This window comes from Pseudopodoces humilis, chromosome 8 (genome assembly GCF_049639895.1).
Source record: "Pseudopodoces humilis isolate 2021_Gansu_Grassland_sample_001 chromosome 8, ASM4963989v1, whole genome shotgun sequence".
Taxonomy (NCBI): Eukaryota; Metazoa; Chordata; class Aves; order Passeriformes; family Paridae; genus Pseudopodoces; species Pseudopodoces humilis.
In genome coordinates this window covers 3,499,496-3,517,315 of record NC_142207.1, presented here as the reverse complement: position 1 = coordinate 3,517,315, position 17,820 = coordinate 3,499,496, and the positions used below count along the sequence as shown (strand labels likewise).

Here is a 17,820-nt window from a genome sequence, read left to right as displayed (position 1 = left end):
TTTATTTCCATCAACTCCTTAAAGCATTGTAATGACTTTTTAATGTAGACAAGCATCACATTTTTTAATTTTAGTGGCTATTACCTGAGTATGCACAGAATAAACAAGTTCAGGCATTTACATTTCTGGGCTGATTTACACTTGAAGTCAGAAGTAGCAGTCATCTATACCAAAATATAATGAGCAAGTTAATTTCTTTAGCTTAGATCATTAAGGCATAAAAGTCCTCACTACAGTTATATAAATGAAGATAAAGCTATTCTCAGAAAAGAAAGAAATATTTCCTAAACATGCTGTTCCTCTGGAGCAGAAAAGAAACTCCTGCAGAAAGAATGATGCTGGGTGAGAGAAAGGATAGTAAAACAGCACCAAGAGTGAATTTCACAGCGTAGGGAGGAGTTGATTAATATTTTTGACAGTAACAGAATAAAAAGGGGCTGAGTTTAATCAAATAGCTGGTTTACAACTTGGTTTTTATTATATTCATATTATAACTTTGTAATTGTATATTAAAATGCGGCTCATATTAGATTGCAAATAGCTTTTAAGTAAATGCTTTGCTTTCTTTAGCAAGACAAATCTTCAACACCAACTGTAAATACCAAAGCTGTCTCTCACTCAGATGCTTTCAGGTTTGTTTTTCTTTCCTTCTGTTTCACTCAAAATATGCAAAAATGTGCCTACAACTAGCACATAAACCTGAAATATGTAATTTAAATCCCTTCATTAAAAGCTGAGCCCTAAAATGGGCTGAAGACAGGAGCTGGAGCAAAGGCAACTACTCCCTCAACCAGGACAGTGAGGATTTACTCCAAGGAGTAAAAAAACCCCAGAGCTTGGGGCGTCCAATCCAAGCCCTGATCCTTGCATTTCTAAGGTGACACATTGCTGCTCTGTGATTTTGCATGAGGCTGGTAAGGTTTCTTTGAAAAACCAAAACTAAGTGGTGAGCTCACGTACAGGGGGTGCTCTCAAAACGCTCACAGCGTCACTTTTCATCTTCTAAGACATGAATTCATGTGATCTTTGAACAACTATTTATTTCACACCAAACCAGATATCTCCCTAAAGCCTACCAATACAGCCTGCAGGCATATTTCTTAAATAAAAGTACTGAATCCTTGTATACTTAAAATTTGCATAGCAAAGGGATGAATCAACTATCACAGAAGTAGTAACACTCTGCAGCAACTGCTTACCTCTTGCAGAAAAAAAAAATTCCCTGTTTACAGGGTTTAGGTGGGACTCTACAAGTGCTTTTCTTCATGCTCCACAACCAAGGAATCATTTTCTCACAGAATTCTGACAATTGCTGTACAGGTTTCTCAGTGCATCCGTTATGCTCACAGAATTTATATTTTGCAAGTGTAAACCTCTTTACTTGTAGATTTTATTTATTTCTGCCTAAAGGTTACTGGGATTATATATCCCATTTCAACTGAATTACATCAGCAAGGCAATTATTTTGCTGGAGTGTTCCAAATAACTTTTTGAACTAATTTTTGCTGCAAAAAGATGTATTTTTTGTTATAGAGATGATTCTGTTTTAACCAATCTAGCAAACTATGGGATTTCCAGCAGCATCTACATTAAATGATCAGTAAAATAAATATAAGGTGTTAGACACGGCTGCATCTGACAGAACTAAATCACTTCACTGCCCTGTGTTTAAGTGTTCAGAAAATAAGTAGCTATACTTGAAAACAGAGAATTAAAATCAAGGAGTGAATTCTGTAGAGTTGTTTGAGCAGAGGAGTAACTTTATTTTACCTGAAGAACCATAAACAGGTAAATAGTGGAAGAAAGTCCAGCAGAAGAGATTCTGCTCACATGATCATTTGAGAAATATTTAAGGTTAAATTTACTCATTTTACATTAATGGATCACAATTAAAACTCTGTAAATCCACCTAGAGATTTACTGAGAAACTGTGATGGAGGCTACCAACACGATACACTATCTCCTGCGATCTAAAAAAATTCTTATCTGCTACAGAACTGAAGTTAAAATGCCAGTTGGCTTAAAATTTTCTAAGAAAAGGCTGTTTTCCAGAAAAGCACGTGGCTGAAACGGGGCTGCTGTTAACCAAAGGCTTCTAAAAAATACACCAGGTCTGCTTCTGTCAGCCTCCCTCGAGCTGCACCTACTCACATGAGAGCTCCCAGGACTGGGCTCACATGGAATAAGCTATATGTTATATTATATATTTTGATATATTATATAATAGCCATTGCATAATAATAGTCTTTGCTACCTAGTTGATGTTTATAAACAAATATTCTATACATATGTATATTTTATATCAAATATATATTCCAAACATGTCCAAGTTTTATATTCATACTCCATATGAAGCCATCAGCACTGTCCCACACCAGCACAATGGGATTACCTAAACAGAGCTACAACTAATGGAATTATACCAAAATACTACCAGCTGTATTTATCTTGGGGATAGTCTTACCACAGTTTTTAGACACCTGCTCTACAGCTCAGGAATTAGCTGTATCTCCTCAGTCCAGCTACTGTAATTTGTCATTTTGATATTTTGCCTTGCCTGGTGAAAAACTCTTCCCACTCTTATCCTTCAGTGGAGATTTAAATTGGCTTAAATATGGTTCAGGTAATATATACTCTCATTCTCTCTTTTTTCTTTTTTTTCCTAATAACTTATTTTAATTCACCAAAACCAACTGCAAGATCTTTAAGGTTTCTTCCAACCCAAAATCATTTTGTAATTCTGTGACAGAAAAATAATTGCTATTAATACGAATAATTATGTTATTTCCTTCCATTCCCAAGTGGAAATTTATGGTTCTTTTGCTAAGCAGAAGTCAAACCTGATAAGTCAAGTTTTCATATTAACATTTCATGTTAACATCTTCCACTTGAAAAAAAGAAAAAAAAAAATGTATGTCTTTATCCCGAAATTCAGCTAATAAAAGGTCACCCACCAGCTCACCATATCTCCATTCAACATGGAATATTTGGGACAAGAAGGTTCAGACCTATTTTTTTTCCTATTTTTTACTAGTTTTGCTGTATTTACAGGAATAGGCAATGAAACATTGAGACTTCTGAATTAACAAAATGGTAAAACGTCAAGGAGCCTGCATATACGTGCTTTAAAATATACATGGTAAAAATTATACACTTAATTATGAGCATGGATACACACTATATAGTTTTTAATGTATTACAAATTATTCATACAAAAAACTACTCCCATCCTGCATAAACTTGCTATTATCATTTATATTTCTTTTTATTTAAATCAAAATTCTTACACCTGTAGTTTTAGGGAAGACAGCAGCAGTACCCACTGTACCAGAATGCTGGGGAAAGTCGATTCTAGTCAAATATTTCCTTTTGACTGAAGTGCAAATCGCCTGAGCTGAATGTGTATGAATTAATTAGCAAAGCAGGTATCCCCAAGCTGTGAGCAACTTCGCACTCCTCAGGCTACCCAACAGCAGATACTTCACCACTTTTAATGACCATCATCTCACAAGCAACCAAATCCTGTTTGGCCAACAAAATATGAAGATGTTTTCAGAGATGTTCTTAATGTTCATTATTAATACTGAAGTGGAAGTTAGCACTCAAAATATTTTGAAGAGCTACCGTCACTTTTGTGCTGGAATCACCAGAGGTATGATTATGGCATGAAAATCCCTTTGGATTAAATGCCCTCATCAAAACATCTTTTTAGTACATTAAAAATTGAAAGGGCATAAACAACTCTGGCAGCTCAGAGCTCGAGTTGGTGATCTTTGCAACTCATAAACATTGACACTTGGGCAGGTTTGCAGGGAATACAACCAACTAATTATTATCTTTTGCTTAAGGGCACGTACAGTGAGCTGCGCAGGTACTGCCACTGCTTTTAGCCTAATGTATTGCCTCTTCAAGTCTTTCAATATAACAACTCGCTGCTGTTCTCTAAAGCATTTCTAGTGTTACCAAACTGCTTTATATTCAAAGAGAACACATTGAACCTTCTGAAAGATGGTGCTTAGGAAGAAGCAGCAGTTACAAAACATATGTGACTTGCAAATAATCATTTTATATTGTTCACTAAGAGACAAAACCATGGAATGGTTTGGGTTGGAAGGGACCTTTATCTCATCCAGTCCTGCCACAGGCAGGAACACCTTCCACTATCCCAGGTTGTTCCAAGTCCCATCCAACTGAGCCTTGGACACTTCCAGGGATGGAACAGCCACAACTCCTCTGGGCAACCTGTGGGAGGAACTCCTTCCCAATATCCCATCTCACTCTGTCCTCCTTCAGTGTGACTCCATTCCCTCTTGGTCACTCCATGACCACATAAATAGTCTCTCTCCATTTTGTAGGCTTCCTTCATGCTCTGGAAGTTCACAATTATATCACCCTGTAGTTACTCTTTTCCAGGCTGAACAATCCTAATTCTCTTAGCCTTTCCTTGTAGGAGAGGTGCTCCATCCCTAAAATCGTGTTCACCTGTTACTTAGCACACAATTTTTTGACAAAAATAATGATGCTTTAAAAACAAGAAAAAAGTGCAAGTCAGCAACTTTTTACATAAGCTACTTAACTTTGCAAAATTATTGAAATATATACCTCAATGACTGATTAGAAACAAAACCACCTTACAATTTATCCACCATGAGTTTATGCACTGATGGCACTAAAAAAGCAAGTATTTTGGGGCTGCAAAAAGAAGGTAAAGCATACTTATTCAAACTAGAAGATTCTTAAGGTCAACCATCCATGATAAAGAGAAGTTTAGTGACTACCAAAATCCCAATCTTGAAGTAATAGAGCAAAAATTACCCCATATCACAACTGGGGAGAGAACACCATCCACTGGCACCAACAGTGCAGCTCCTGGAGTAGCTCTGAATACTCCCCTCCAGGTTCTTTCACTCCAGTTTTGGACCAGCTGACATCAAGTTTTGAGGTGCATTCAGTCATAAACATTGGAGAATCTCAGCCATTCCAAAAAGATACAAAGAATCCTGTTTGCAATTGGGTGGAAATGATCATGCCAGGCAATAGTTTGGGTTCTTACATTTCACTTCAATGCAAAGTATGGCCCAGTAAGCCTAATTCAGTATTTTCCACCCAGAACTGTAAACACCACTTTCATTTCTTCATGTAAGGGATTGGTATGATTGGTAAGGAGCAGTTTCACTATTACAAATAATGAGGCAGCAAATTACAGAAAATGAGAACTTCCTGAGCAAACCAACAGCCTCTTCAGACACTATTTGTAATGTTTTGTTATTAACTATTTCCTCACTAAATGGCTTTTTGTTTTTAATTTAGATTCACAGATATGCCAGGCTTCTAAATAAAACATCGGTTCAAAGACTGAAGACATTTTACACATGGTTTACAGCTAATGAATTTCCAAAGTTGAAAGAAAACATTGCAAAGAAGTTAGTTAAAAACAGTAGTGAGATTCTGTAAATAGATTCAAGTCTTCAAAAGAAAATCAGTCACTGCATGCAGCTTTAAAGCAGGTCTTTCAAGTTAGGATTAAACTAAACTGTTATTTAGTGAAATGACACTATATAAAAACAGTATGAAAAGATGTAAGTATAAAAACAATAATAATGATTCCCAAATACCCTGGGTTTGGTACAAGTATCTCTACAGGTTCCAACAGCTCTGCTTCCAAGAGCGATTTTGGGGCTTGTTTTGTGTTTCCATGACTTGACTAGATGCACTTATTGAAAAATAAATAAAACAATCACTTCTTTGTGATGGGGAGCAGCATCAGGCATATGAGTGGCTTACACCTAAATTATCAGCAGTCACATATATAAAGTTATGAACAAGGTTAATCCAGAACTTCTCAGAATGTGTTGCAATAACACTTAATATGCTACTTTTGATGCCAAAATTAGGGTTTTTTTCCTATTTATTCCTTGATCACAGAATGGTTTGGGTAGGAATGAACTTTAAAGATCATCTTGGTCCAAATCTCCTACCATGGGATGGACACCCTCCACTATCCCAGGTTCCTCCAAGCTCCATCCAGCCTGGCTTTGGACACTTCCAAGGGCAGGCCCAGCTTTTCTGGGCACCCTCTGCCAGGGCCTCACCACCCTCACAGGGAAGAATTTCTTTCCTATATCCTATCTAACCCTGCCCTCTGCCTGTGTGAAGCCACTCCCTCTTGTTCTGTCACTCCAGGCCCTTGTCCAAAGTTTCCTGCCAGCTCTCTTGAAGCCCCGTTAGGCACTGGAAGGTGGTTCTAAGATCTCCCCAAAGTCTGAACCAAAATTTAATTCACAGACTGATAGTAACTGGTACACTGCTTACAGAGAGATGCACAGCTGGTTACAATCACTGCAAGAATTACTGAGACACTCCCCCATTCTGAGAATGTTTAGGTCTTCAGATTTCTTCCAAGGTATCAAAGATCTAATCATAGAAGGTTTGGGTTGGAAGGGACCATAAAGGTCATCTCATTCCAACCCCCCTCCATAGGACACCTTCCACTATCCCAGGTTGCTCAGAGCATCAGCCAACCTAGCCTTGAACACTCCCAGGAATGGGGCAGCCACAGCCTCTCTGGGCAACAGTTTTGATAGCTTTTTGCAAATCACTTCAGATGGAGACATCGTTTTGGCTGAAGCAGAGCTGAACACAGATCAGTAAGAGCAGGATGTATCATTAACACTCAGCAGTTAACAAGCCAGGTCCTTCCAAAGAAGCAAGGCAAAGCTGTAAGTGCAGGGAGCAGCAGCATCTGAGCAAGTTTTAGCTGGCAGAGATCTAAAAAACTCAGAAAAAAAGCTTTAGCAACTAAGATAAAGATTTTCAGGAATGAAACAATGCTGCTGCCACCTGCAAATCCCTGTCAGCGCATCCACAGGACCTGGACCAGCTCACTCTAGGTGTGTTTGCATATCTTTGAAATAACACACCTTCCCTTCCGTGTCTGCAGACCCATCCTTTGATCTGCTGCAACGTGAATATAAAACAGCAGCAATCCTTACAAAGGAATGATAATAGCTTGCTGCTTTGATACCTATGGCAACATGACTAAAAACAAGCAATTCAAAGAAACAACTAATTCAGTTTAAAGTTATGAAGTTATGAGCTTTTTTTTTCCTGTGGTCTTTAACTTATCTGCAAAGCTCTTTCATCCAATTTTGTAAAGAAGTGTAAGCAGCCATTCTGAATTGATTATTACAACTTCAGGATGAGTGACACTTGACTAAAGAGTAAAAGAATGTCAATCTCCTTTGTCTTCATTTTCAAAGAAGGAACAGGATGCTCTTTTATGCAAATCCTGCATGCTCTTTTATGCAAAAAAGGAACTTACAGACTGTGGTTTTGGCCCATGGTCTTGAACTCCATTCTCCTTCCACAATGAATAATACACAGAAATACTTAATCTGGAAAAATTCTTCAGCAATCTGGACAATACAAGCTGAATAAAAAGTGCTATTTTACTAAAATAAAGTCATTCCTACCCACAGAATGTCTGCAGGTTCAACTCACCTGTAATTTGTAATTTCCCAATGCCCAGACATTACCAAAATATCAGTTCTTTACTGCAGCAATTCAATACATTCACGGATGCAGGCATTCACTCCTTTTTTTTCCTTTTTCTTCCTTTTTCTTTCTAAAATTTATGTTTGAATCCCAGCAACTCATCTTGTGCCATAAAATGTTTATGGTTTCAACTTATATGGAGAATCCAGCAGCCTTCGGAGATCGAAGGGCCATTCTCACTGTCAAAACTGGAAGCTTCACAATGATAACTTAATTTTCATTACAGCTTCACAAATTATATAGAAATACACAACTCTTTCAGCTGCCAACAGCCTCACAGACTAAAAACATGCAACCCCCAACCAGTAAGATTTTTCTGACCACAGAACACACAATTAGGTTACGTCAAATGGTTTTAGGGCTGTACAGTCACTTATACATTTTTAAGGCTATAACTGAATTGCCAAAAAACTATATGACAAAATGCAGATTGTCTGCATAAAAAGTTTTAAAAAAAACCAACCCACCTTTATCTACTTTCAGTACAGCAGATGAAAGCATATTTTAAGTCATTATTTCCTCTTTAGGCTTCCCCCTCTACATGCAGGGAGGGGTTTTAGTTTCCGTTCTAACCTGAGATGAACCAGTCGGCCTAGAAAGCTCATTCAGTGCTTCTAAACTACCACACTCAAAAAGCCAGGGTTTATTCCACAACTTTGATGCTACAGGTGAGCCAGGATCAAGAGCTCTGCACAGACTGCCTCAGTGAGAATACTGCTTCCTACAGATTCACACCCCTATTCTGCTACAAGGCCTCTAAGCCAGTAAAAGTTAAATATCTCTAAAGTGATGGGATGTATATAAATAAAAATACACATTTCTACATAAACTACATATTTAGAAGACTTTGAGCCCATCCAAAGCAACATTTTTAAATTGTTTGTAAGTGTGCCCATAAGACATGCTTAGAATTGCTCTGCTCTAAGAATATATTTATGAAAAATTAAAAAAAGAAAAACAAAAAAAAAATAAAATATACAAGTCATAAAATCTGTATTGTAAGATTGACTTCTGCAAGATGTATTCTGACTACATCAGGGTCCTAGCAAGCACATTGGCCCAGCTGAACTGGCAGGTTCCAGATAGCACCCATGCAGCTGTTGTTCCCCAGTAAACATCTGAGTAACTACACCAGCTTTGTCTCATTAACAAAAAAACAAATGAAGACAGCATCACCAAATATGCTGAAACAGTGATTTAATGAGTTTCAAACTGGAAATCACCTAAAAAAATTATTAACTGTTTACCAGAATCCTGTGAAATTTCCAGTAGATAATATTCAAATTTAAGTTGTCAGGAAAAATACCTATCAGCCTATGTAGAAACAGATCTGAGTACATACGATGTACCAATTCAAGGTCTGCACTTGTCTTTTCTTCTGCATGGGGAAAGTGAGAAAGGGTTCTAGTTTTAGCCTCTGAAGTACATTCACAGTAGTAACCACACAATTCAAGTGTCTGTGCTCCTTCCTCACCGCTGCTGTTTGAACTCAGGGTATTGTTGTGCTTTGCACTGAGACTTATTCCTCAGATTTTAAAGTGCTGTGTTTTCGTAATTCAGAAAAAGTAAAGCTTCTAGCAGTAACCATCTACAGAGCAGTAGAAAACAGCAGCATATCAGAATGATTTGGATTGGAAAGGACCTTCAAGAACAGCTGGTTACAATCCCCTGCCACAAGCAGGGGATATTCCACTATCTCACACTGCCCCAAGCCCCATCCAACCTGGCCTTGGACACATCCAGGGGCAGCCAGAGCTTCTCTGGACAACCTGTGCCAGGGCCTCCTCACCCTCACCAGGAAAAATTTCTTCTTTTCCTGGTGTTGAATTAAGCTTTATCATTTGTAAGCCTCCAGTAATTTTGAAAAATTAGATAGGCTGACACCAACCCTCTTTTTTTACACTTAACAACAACACTTGTGTGCCAAAGCCTGCATGTGGAGATCAGTAACATTTATGGAGCCACTTAACTTCACACTGAAGTGTGAAATGAGTCACAAGTGGACAGGTTGTGTTTATCTACCCAGGATACACCTGGAATAAAGAGACACTGGAATTTGGTCACCTCCAAGGACAGCACTGGTGGTGTCCATCTGATCTCCACTCACCCCAATAAACACCCATTTGTCCTCAGGCTTCTGATTGCTTAGCTTGTGCTCAGAGTATTTCAGTGCCTGTGCACTCCCCTGTGCTCCACACCAGATGAAACTGTGCATAACTAAGGTATTCTAGAAAAAATACCCAAGTAACCTTCAGCTGCATTTTCAAAGGAGAAGGTGAAAATTTCATGGAGTTGCAATGAGACTTGGGCACCTGAATGTTTGAATCATTTCTGACAATGGCAGTTCAAAGACTCAAAATTTTGAAAACCTTATCCTATATAATGCAAATCATAGATGGCTGCACATTAGGAGGACTAATTCAGAACATAAATTTTTTACAGTGTATGGTAAAAAAATTACTCTATATGTAATATTTGTGTGAACTGCATTTCTTCTTTTCTGTCATCACATCAAGTTCCCTTACATGGGAGACAGAGACACTTCCCACATAAAGCTGTTTGTCCCCAGCTCAGGACAGGGGTGTCCTACCTTTTCCTTAACACCAGCTGACACACATCAGAACACAGCACTCCTTTGTGGTAACATGCCTTTCATCCCTGCCCAGTTCATGAGACTACTTCTGAGCAAGAAGCAGCCTCAGAAGCATCACAGATGTGGCAAAATCCCCCAGTGAGAAAGCACTGTGGTGGTTATAAGCAGTTAGAGAAAGAAGGAAGGGTCTGGAGTTTGTTGCTTACTCCTGTACCTCAAACTTAATTAAATTCGAAACATGGTAGAAATGAGGACACAAACAAATAATTAAAACATTAATCATAAATTAATTCACAGCTTAAAAATATAGAGTCCTTGGCATGGATTTCATGTGAGTAGATGAAAGTCTGTTATTTCCTGTAACACCTACTCTTCTGGTAAATTTGGTACAGGTTACCTGATGAATTAAGAAGTTACTGGAAAAGAAAGGGGAGAAGAGAAGGAATGGCGCTGACATAACCCATGTAACACCAGCTTGTTTCCTTAAACAGCCCAGGCTTAAAGCAGTTTTAGAGGCACAGAAGTTATGTCAAAGTGTCATTTTAATTTGAAGATACAACCAAATTTATTAATTCTCAGTGTGAGGGAAACTAATTCTCCCCACCAAAACTATGAAATATAATCTCATTTCACTGCTGACTATCATTAGTTTGAACATATGTTGATTTTCTGGGGGTAGGCAGTGGGGTGGTAAATACATATATATCTGAATGGCCAAATATTTTGGGTCACCTCTTCCTATTTTGCTGTAGGTCCCAGCTGTCACGTAGGTCTGTCACTCTTTTACAGCCACATGAAGCCAGTCCACTTGCAAGTACAAGTGCAGCCTAAATGTTAACAGACATACTTCATTCATGATCTTAACATCTTCCCTCTCTGCTGCAACCACATGAATCCAGGCTGTGATTGAAAAGGAGAAAAAGAGAAATCAAGCACGTTGTTAATTGTGTCTTGAAAGATTCCTTTGATTCCCAAAACCTGTAACCTAGTCAGACTTACCATATATTGGAAGTACAATGTGAACCACGCCATCATTTCAGGGCAAGCAGAGTAAAAAATCATTAGTAGACATTTAATAACACCAAGAATTCCAAACCCATCAAGCCTCTCAAACAGGGAATTCTTTCCCCTTTTCATCTAACAAACACATCATATTTATCAGAAACATAATTACCTGCATTCAAAACTGGGAGCAGTAAAATACCAGGTGGTGCAGCTTCACAGGTCTTCACACCAAAGCAGCTTGGGAATCTTGGCTACGGATCTCAGTGGTGAGCAGTACTTCTTCCAATCCATCCTATCTGCTCCAGTCCAATGGACAGATTTCAAAGTGCAATTTTCCTGACCGCAGTAGCATTCTTCAACCTAAATAGAGCTGGGGGGAGAAAAGAGAAGAGAATTTGAGGTCATCTGGTCAAACTTTCCAACTGTTTTAAGCTAAGAAGAGGCTAAACATTGTCCAGAGAGGTTGTGGTCTCCCCATTCCTGGAAGTGCTCAAGACCAGCCCCAGATGGGGCTTGGAGCAACCTGGGACAGTGAATGGTGTCCCTACCCTTGCCAGGTACTTGGAATTGGATGATCTTTAAGGTCTCTTCCAACCCAAACCAGTATGTGATTCTGTGAAGAAACTCCATCCAAATACTGCCCAATACTACACCACACCAATATTTATCCCAAATGCCTTCCTTAGTCTAATAATGTTTGTGAAGACAGACCACATGTGAGATCAAGGCAAACAACAGCAGATCCCACAATCATGGGCCTCCAGAGAGTGACCAGTACAAACCCTCTGCCCAAACCAGAGAGCAGAAAGGTCCCCAGGACCACCTCCAGTTCTGAGCATCTCCACAGATGGAGCCTCTGAGGGCAACTTGTGCCAGTGTTTGGCCATTCACAGCAAAAAACTTCTCATTTTAACAAAATTTCCCCTATTTCACTTTGTGCCCCTGAACCCATTAGTCTCAAGGCTGAACTGCCCCAGCTCTCTCTGCCACCTCTCAAGTCATCCCTGTATTCTCACAGCAGGGTCTCCCAGCCTGTTTTCTGTCACAACTACAGTTTTCCTGTATTTTGATGACTGAACTATGTGACTAACTGCAGATGTAATTCTCCAGCATTCTTTGCTGAAGAATCATCTGAAAAATAAAGCAGCAAAAATGAAATCACCAGTGAAACTGCTGATTAAGTGGGCCATGAACACATTGGGGAACCACAAGGTGTAGGCCTTTCTGGTCTCATTAGAAGTTACACTCCAACAGGACATTTTTAATCTTTTCTGTCTCAGCTACATACAACCTAAGTTTTTATATCAGAATACTGCATTGAAATGATTTAATGCTTCAAAAGAAATTAGTTAAATATAGCAATAAAGGCCAGACACAGAAGCCTATTAAAAAAAAAACCCGAAAAACCAGCTTTGTCTCACAAATCCTTCTATCACAAAACCATAGTGACCAGCATTTATTTTTATTTTTAGCTTTTAAGCTTTCACTGATGGAAGTCCAAGTTAACCTTTACTTTATTTTGTCCTGGGCTAAATCCACTGCGACATCCTTTTTGCCCTTTTAAATACAGAAATATCTTGGAAGGCTTCCAGTACTTTGAAATAAACACATTTACAAGATATGCAACAATTAACATGAGTGGCTCTAGAGGCTCCTGAGACAGCTCTGAAGTCCCTATGATGTGATGTCCAGATATGTTTATATAACTTTTTTTATTTAATAGTTAATTTCAGAAATCACTCCTTTACCATCTTTAGCAAAGTGGGTGTGAACTTTCTACTCCAAACAAAAAATGATATGGAAAAGGAGAAAAAATATGAAAAAAGCAAAATGGCATTAAAAAGGCAAAAAAATTACATTAAAACAGTACAAGTTTATGCTTAATAACGTCTAAAGAGCAAGCTGACTTTGAGGCACACTGGAAATGACCATTTCACCCTGTAGCTCCTTGTGTTGGAGCCAGGGGACAACTGCACACAAAGATCAGAAGATTGTGATGTTTATGCACCTACAAGCTGACATCTGTCTACTTCTCAATCACAGGTCTCACTACATGTTTCTACTTACTTCTCAAAATTACAAAATTACTATGATTTTACTTCAATTTTCACAGAAGAACTTGAGATTCTCAACAGCAGCAGATTTGTGAGAGTTTCCAGTCCAAGCTCCGAAAGAAGTTAAGTAGATATAGGATGAAAGGATATTTTTCAAAACAAATACAAACTGGCAAAGTCTGAGGTCTTTTACAGTTGCATACTATAGGAACAAGTTAAAATAGCTCCTCAATCACCTGCAATTATCTTTAAAAGTTTCTGGAAGTCAGAAAAGCTCATAAAGCAATGAAGAGCCAGCAGAGAGCTTGAACCCTAAGAAAGAAGTTCAGCAATTAAGTTATAAATTAGATTTTATTATTACTATTATTATCTTGTTTAATGCATAATTAAGTGAGAAATTATTCAAAAAAGTTTCATCCCACCTGAAAACAAGGGACGAACAATTCTAAGGATCCCTTCCAGATAAAATCAAATATTGTATTATTGCAACCATAGTAAGATCAACACAGTATGGAATGGGAACAAGCAGATGAAAAGATGCTTCTACATCAGTGAAGCAGCACAGAGGTCCCAGACTGTTTGTTCCATGCTGAACCTCAATGAGGAATAAAAATATTCAGAAGTTAACTCTGACTAAAGTCCAAATAACAGTCCCAATTCCCTGTACAGGCTCTTGGGCAAAGAGGTGTTGCTCAGCCCAGGGTTTTAAAACACATGGATTTTAAAAAATTATCTGTGAAGGAGTCAAATGCTATTTTTCTTTAATAGCTACATACACACTGTGGCTCTTCAGCCAACTGGCAGAAACATTAAACTCCCAAACTTTTATCGCTTTTACAACATGTAGAAGTTACTTTTTTATATTTCATGACTTTAAGAAGTACAACTAAACAGAGCACTCCTGTAATTTTCTAATTATATTTTCTCAAGTTTTTAATGTCATAATTTAAATTATGAACTCTTTATTTCAAGCTGATTAATTAGAGTATGTTCCATTTGGGGAACAAGAGTTCAATATCCCACTATCAATTAAACAAAATGCACTCCTTTAGCTTAAGATTAAAAACCAAAATGCAGCCAAAAAGTTTCTTCCTTGTATCTGTCAGATCACAAAGCATCCAGCAGGATAAGGTTGCCAGAAAACCCCAACGCTTTCAAAACTATTTTATTTAGTGCAGTGGCTGAGCTCCGAAGCTACACCAGAAATGACATCCAAGCTTTGGACAGTAAGCCTTTTTGCCAATGAATTTCTTGTAAAGTCAACAATTATAATTTATTCTGATCCTTTGTGTCATCATATTAGTAGTTATTTTTCTGCAATCCCAGAGCAGCAACAAATAATGCCATAGAAGAGGACTGATATAATTACAGGCTGAAAAAGATAGGCCAGCACCCTTACACTCAAAACTACCCTCTGTGGCTCCTTCATACCCCATATGTTGCTAATAAAACTGTTTGAATCATACCTAGGAGACAGTTTTACTGATATTGTATCAGGTCCCTGGGTTCTTTGTATGAGATACGATGTCACCAGCACTATAACTATGCAAATTCCGTGATACAGGATCCCACTGGACACAATATTACATACGTAATTCGCAGTATGAAACTGGGCATTAACAATAATTCTAGTGTTGTATAAATGAAACCACTATGTTTATTGAAAAGCTCGCCACACAACAACAAAATCAAATTTAAAAAGCAATAAAGAGCAACTGACATGCTCATAGTAAAGATGGCAACGTTGGTATTTTTCCCCAAACAATGTAAATTTTGCTTTGTGTCCATGTGACAACGCTTTACAGAAACTTTTGGCAGTGGCACTAAGCAAATGCAACCCCAGCAAAAATATTAAAAAATGACTTTGAATAGGAGCTTACAGAGTCCCACTTTTAGAAACAACCATGTGATGTTCAGCAAGAATCACTATTCACACACAAGTGGGATTCTCAGCTTCTGTTACTAATCATGGAGGAAATGATAAATGATAAAGACTAAGAACGGCAGCAGTGGAAAAACAATAGCCTGGAGATACCAACGCACATCGTTCTGAAGCACCTCAGGAGAATCATCTTGTGGTCAGAAGACACCTGTGCTCCAATCCTGCATCTCTGAGTGACCTCAGGCAAACAAGATTTCATCCCAGCTGGCATCATGTGAAATAGGGTCCCTCATCTTTTCCTGTGGCCAGTGATTTATGCACACCGCATATACCTGCAAAAAGGCAAGTCAGAGACCTTAAGATCAGCATTGGAAGAGACAGAAAGATGCAATGAGAAACCTGTCAGCACAGGCAGCTTGGTGCACATTCCTCTTATCCATATTTCCAGTGAGCTCTTCCCTCCACTATTAATTTATTGGTTTGCTGCAGGTGAGAAGTGCTAGAGCTTGTAAGGAGTCTATTTTTGAAAGAAATCCAGAAAAAAGTAACAGGCTGGCATGATAAAGTGAGTCTGGTAAAAAGCTAGACTGAGGAGATAAAAGGATGCTATTTTGCCAAGGTACCATGAGAATTAATAAATCAGATCATTTTATAAGGTAAATTGTACAGTAAATGTGTATTGTAAATTGTCTAATACATATGGGAAAAGCCACAGCTCAGTATTCTCTGCTAATATTTTCAATGGTTTCAAACAGAGCTACAAAACAAATGACACACAGCACAAGTAGCTAAGGAGTCTCACTCCGAGAAGCTCTAACTTTAAGTAACTGATGAAAAACAGAGTTGTAACCAGGCACTCAGAACAGAAGATAAAGAACTGATTGATTCCTGTCACTTGTGTGCTTCCACTACAGTGGCAGCTTAAGCAGTAACTTCTCAAGTTTTCCACCAGTCTCTCTGCAATACAAAAGCCATAACAGTTTTATTCTGCCTAGAAATCAATAAATAGCAGCTTAGGTGACATCTGACAAGGCAGAAAGCTCACACTTCTTCCCATCAGCGTTCTGCCCTCTGGTATTGCTGCTACATTTTATCATCATGCAGTTCAGAGAATTATATACCTATTTCCAAAGTTCAAAAAAAAAAACAACCCCCTCCTTCCCAAATATGGCCCAAAGCTGTTATGAAGCAACTTATTTTTAGCAAAAGCACTTATGCAGATACTTAATTTTAATTAATAGTCTCACTGACTTCAACATTTGCACAGCAAGACAACTCCACACTTCAATTAAAGCCTGCACAGAAATGCTGTGCTGATTCATGGCCAAAAGTATGACAGGAACATCATTATATAAAATGTTCATAAAATTTAAAGAAAAAAAATGTAACAGGATCCTCACCTTTAAACAGAACATTAGACACCCTCTAAAACTCACAGCTTGAGCAGAACTTGCAGGTTGCTGAATATGTGAATGCTAGGGGTAAGATATATTCAGTGAAATGATTTCAGAGCGGGGAAGTATCTTAAGTGGAGACTACAGCAGGCCGAGATCTCTAGCCTTCATGTCTGCCACAGCTGGATTTTCAAGACTGGAAGATTCTTTACCAGGCAAGTGGAAGCAGCTGCACTTTTACTTCTGATCTTTTTCCATTGTTCACACAGCACATAAGTGGATTTCTATCAATAACCAAGTAATTATATACAGGCCAATTCAATCAGAGATTAATACTGGGCATCTTCAGCAGACATTCACTTCCAGAGAAGAGTCACTCTTAGTTACAATTCTGCCTATCAAAACATACCTATAATAAATCTAATTTTGAAATAATATGATACCTAAGAAACATAAGCTTTATTTTCACTGTTTATGTAGTATCATAAACTAAGCTTTACTTTTTAGGCATAATCCTTAAAGAGAGTTGGCAACAATTTTTTGTAGAAAAATTCTGGTCCTGTCTATAAGCAAAACTATGGCACTGATGGCCTGTGACTCACAAGTACCAAGATTTTTAGAAGTGTAAAAAAACCAGAAGAGCAGAACAAAACAGCCTAGGTGACAGAACTCAAGTAATAAACAGATAGAAACAAGAAGAAAATGAACACCTGAGCATTTTCTTACAGGAGCAATTTCTTCCCAGGACATCCACTTCTCTCCAGCTCAGCACTAGCCCTGCCAGCCTGCCCACACATGAGCTAAAATAAAGCCCAGCCAGACCTGCCTTGGCTCTGCAGAGCAGCAGCTTGTGCATTTCCCCAACCGTTTCACACCTAATTTACAGAGTACATTTATCCATGCCTGTATTGCAGAGATCTAACCTGGGGAGTGACTAGAATCAGAATCATTTAATTGATTAACACTTAAGTGAGATGCAGAAAGCAAACAGAACACACTGGAAGACTTTCTGAAAATGCATTATTTTTATTCCAACTCCATTAAGCAGTCCAGCACTTTTGAAGGATTAATGAAAGAACTATCAAGAAATAATACTGAAGAGGAATGCTGAGTCTCAGGGAACATGCCAACACATGATGAAGTGCAGACACCTCTCTGGTAGTAATGAGTCAAGCCAGGATGTTCAGAGAACTACAGGGACATGTGAATTTGTCCACTTGATCAGTTACAGAATTTATTTGATTTTTATGAAAGAGCATTTCGATAATTCCTCCCTGGATCACAGACTGCAGCACTCATCAACTTAAAACAGTCATTCTCACAAAACTCACAACACAT

General features: G+C 38.3%; 1 protein-coding gene across 8 annotated transcripts in view; it reads right to left on the bottom strand.

The window, feature by feature from the left end:
• QTMAN (queuosine-tRNA mannosyltransferase) overlaps positions 1–17,820 on the bottom strand; it is a 181,983-nt gene that overhangs the window by 148,420 nt on the left and 15,743 nt on the right. For 5 of the 8 annotated variants that reach the window (XM_014249646.2, XM_014249644.2, XM_014249649.2 and 2 more), the window contains exons 3-4: positions 15,250–15,420; positions 11,322–11,522 (exon numbers count right to left, since the gene is read on the bottom strand). The gene's annotated coding sequence lies outside the window, so the exon portion shown is untranslated. Of the gene's footprint in view, positions 1–10,879; positions 11,048–11,321; positions 11,523–15,249; positions 15,421–17,820 lie in introns of all 8 variants that reach the window. The other 3 variants (XM_088059051.1, XM_014249645.2, XM_005519594.3) reach the window with 3 other exon arrangements.